Genomic DNA, 2,912 nt, shown 5'->3' with positions numbered 1-2,912 from the left:
CATTCAATGCTATATCTGGCTCCATCCTCTTTCCAGGACGAGCAGGTTCTCTTCTTGGAGGTATTCTTTATATGTCTCTAAAAGAGTTAAAAAGAGAGGGCAGTCGTTACACACTGAGTCATAATATATTTTACTGAATTGTAAATGACTCATAAATTAACATACAGAAAAACCTTATGCTCCATAGTATAATCCTATACTTAATCCTGACTCACCCTATTGCTCTGACAAGATTCTTCTTTAACCTTTGCTCTGATACCAAGCTTTGTCACGACCCCCGCCCCGTTCCCAGCGGGCCGCCGCGACGGTCCTAGGGTGCGGGTAGGCATAAGGCTACCAGCCACCGCGTAGAACCCTACTACCTATCAATCATTAATAAATCTTGAAAATTTTGGCATGATACATGCACAAAACGATCACTTTTCCTATAGTGACCTGTCAGGATTATCTCAATACATACAACAACACTACCTGTCAGAGCAGCAATCACATAATCTGTCACATAATAAACCTGGACAATATATAGCAATACATTATCACAGGCACACCACTGATCTGCACACACATATATATATACCTGCTTCCCAATCCATCCATGGTCAACCCATATCCACAACAGGATCTATGACTGTAACTATACACTATATACAACAGAAGGTTTATGATACACCAAAAGGGTATAAACCTCTATCTACATTATACTATACTATGGAGCAGCACAGCTAGCAGGCAGTCTCTAACCCTGCTCCTCTCTATACAATACCTGCCCTGCAATCAAAAACACCAAATTGGTGAGTGAGTATATAAATACTTAGTGAGTAGAGTAGAGAGTACTATGCACATGAGACAAGATATAATCATGGCTCGAGGTGAAATCTCAAGAGCATATGAGCAGTTGTCAAGAACAGGGTACACATAACTCAATATAAGAAATAAGGAGTAAATCATCACAATCCCAATCAACTCATCTGGAACATATATAGAATAACCAAATAAGTATGTATGATAACATGAATATGCTCAACAGGTCATAGTACTGAATCATATAAATTAGGTGTCAATAGGCTGAATCATCAACAAGACAGCTATCGGGAGGTGGGTTTTACGCCCCAGGCGAACCAGCAACAACTTCCTACTGTCACATGCATATGCAGGATAAGACACCATATCGATAATGTAAATGCTAGATAGCTGTCGGAAGGTGGGTTTTACGCCCCAGGCGAACCAGCAACAACTCCCCACTGTCACATGCATATGCAGGATAAGACACCATACTGATAATGTAAATGCTGGCCAGTATCCAGAACAGAAATCCATAGAAACATCTCACATCTATATACTAAACGGCACCTCGCGGGAATTCTACAACCGCGGAAAGCCATACTGCACCTCGCGGGGTCTTACTATGCCCGGCGGCAAGCAGAATATAAGTCGTAGGACCGGCCGATCCTACGCCTAGGGTCATGTCTCCCCTAGGAAGGGACTGGGCTCCGCCCACCCAGAAGGCTACTATGTGCACAAAGGCCGATGTTCAACCTCCATCGACTATAGGTGTCCTGCAGATACTGCCAAGCCATGCATAAATGCCATAATGCACCCTTCCAATACTCTACTAAAAAGGAGTATGATCAAGACTACCACTCACTCGACTCCGACCAAATCATAAACTAACATCAGGGTTGGGAGTGAGGGGTCAAGGGTATGCAATGCAACTCAATATACCATGAGAAGGGCTCTACAAGTCTTTGAAATGGAGAAAATGAAATCAATTTACAAAAGAAGTCATTTCACAATTTGGAGCCCATTTAATTACTCATCTACCCCTCGTAATTCCTCTCAATGTTTCCTCAAATGCATGTACAGAATAATCAAGCATGGAGAACAAAACATAGAGGAATCTACCACAATATCAATCAACAAGCTCAGGTGGAATCAAGTCACACTTGGCAACATTCATGAAAATGAATAAGGAATGTGCTCATGGTGCAAAGTATAAACTTCCACTCACCTGTCAATCCGGCACAGCCCTGATACGCCTCCAAAAATCTACAGCAGGCAGTGGAGAACTTCTTCCTCTTGTTCCCTAGCTTCTTGCCCAACTGTGACATGCATTTATAATACATTTAGTCCTGTATCAAGGGTCATAATCTACGTGCCAATTATAACATAGGGAAATTTAATTGATTCAACTCCCCCGTTCCCTAAATCTTTTCTTTTCTTTCTTCTTTTTCTTTTTAATTAATTAACTCACCATTTATGTGTATTAGGGACTCCCTTGCATGAGTACAAGGTCCCTTTTAGCTTGATCTAGGCTTAATACCCTATTATGGCATGAAATCCCCTATTTTTTCCACCCGGATGAACAGTAACTCGGACCGACAGCCGGTTACTTCATTCCGGGTTTGATCCACTTTCCAAACTCCAGATTTGATGAAATTTTTACCTAACATTCTACACTCATAGGGGATTCCAAAGAGGTAACATGCATTGCTATCGGAGGCCGATTGACCCCCAAAATAATTCACCGAAGTTGGGACTTCGACACAGTTTTTTCGTAGTGCCGGAAAAATTTATCGAAATCCGATTCTTCCTCTTTTAACACCCTCTACAACTGTCATCTACCCTTTCTATAGCATAAATTCTTTAAAATACTAGGTAGGGACGGGTATTTACCTTTTTTTTCTTGTGAAACTTGGGTCCTTGCGTAGAGGGGAAGGAGACCTACGTTTTTTCCTTCAGCTGGAAGTGCAACCGGGATCCCTTTCCTCCTCGAATCCCCTTCCTCTTCTTCTTTCTTCTTCTTCTTCTTCTCTTTTTCTTTCTTTCTTTCCTCTCTGTTTCACGCCTGAGACTCCCCCCCTCTGTCTCTCGGTTTCATTCCAAAAGCCACAGCAAACCCCCCTTTAAATCAC

This window comes from Phoenix dactylifera, unplaced genomic scaffold (genome assembly GCF_009389715.1).
Source record: "Phoenix dactylifera cultivar Barhee BC4 unplaced genomic scaffold, palm_55x_up_171113_PBpolish2nd_filt_p 000304F, whole genome shotgun sequence".
NCBI lineage: Eukaryota > Viridiplantae > Streptophyta > Magnoliopsida > Arecales > Arecaceae > Phoenix > Phoenix dactylifera.
This window is presented reverse-complemented; position numbering follows the sequence as displayed.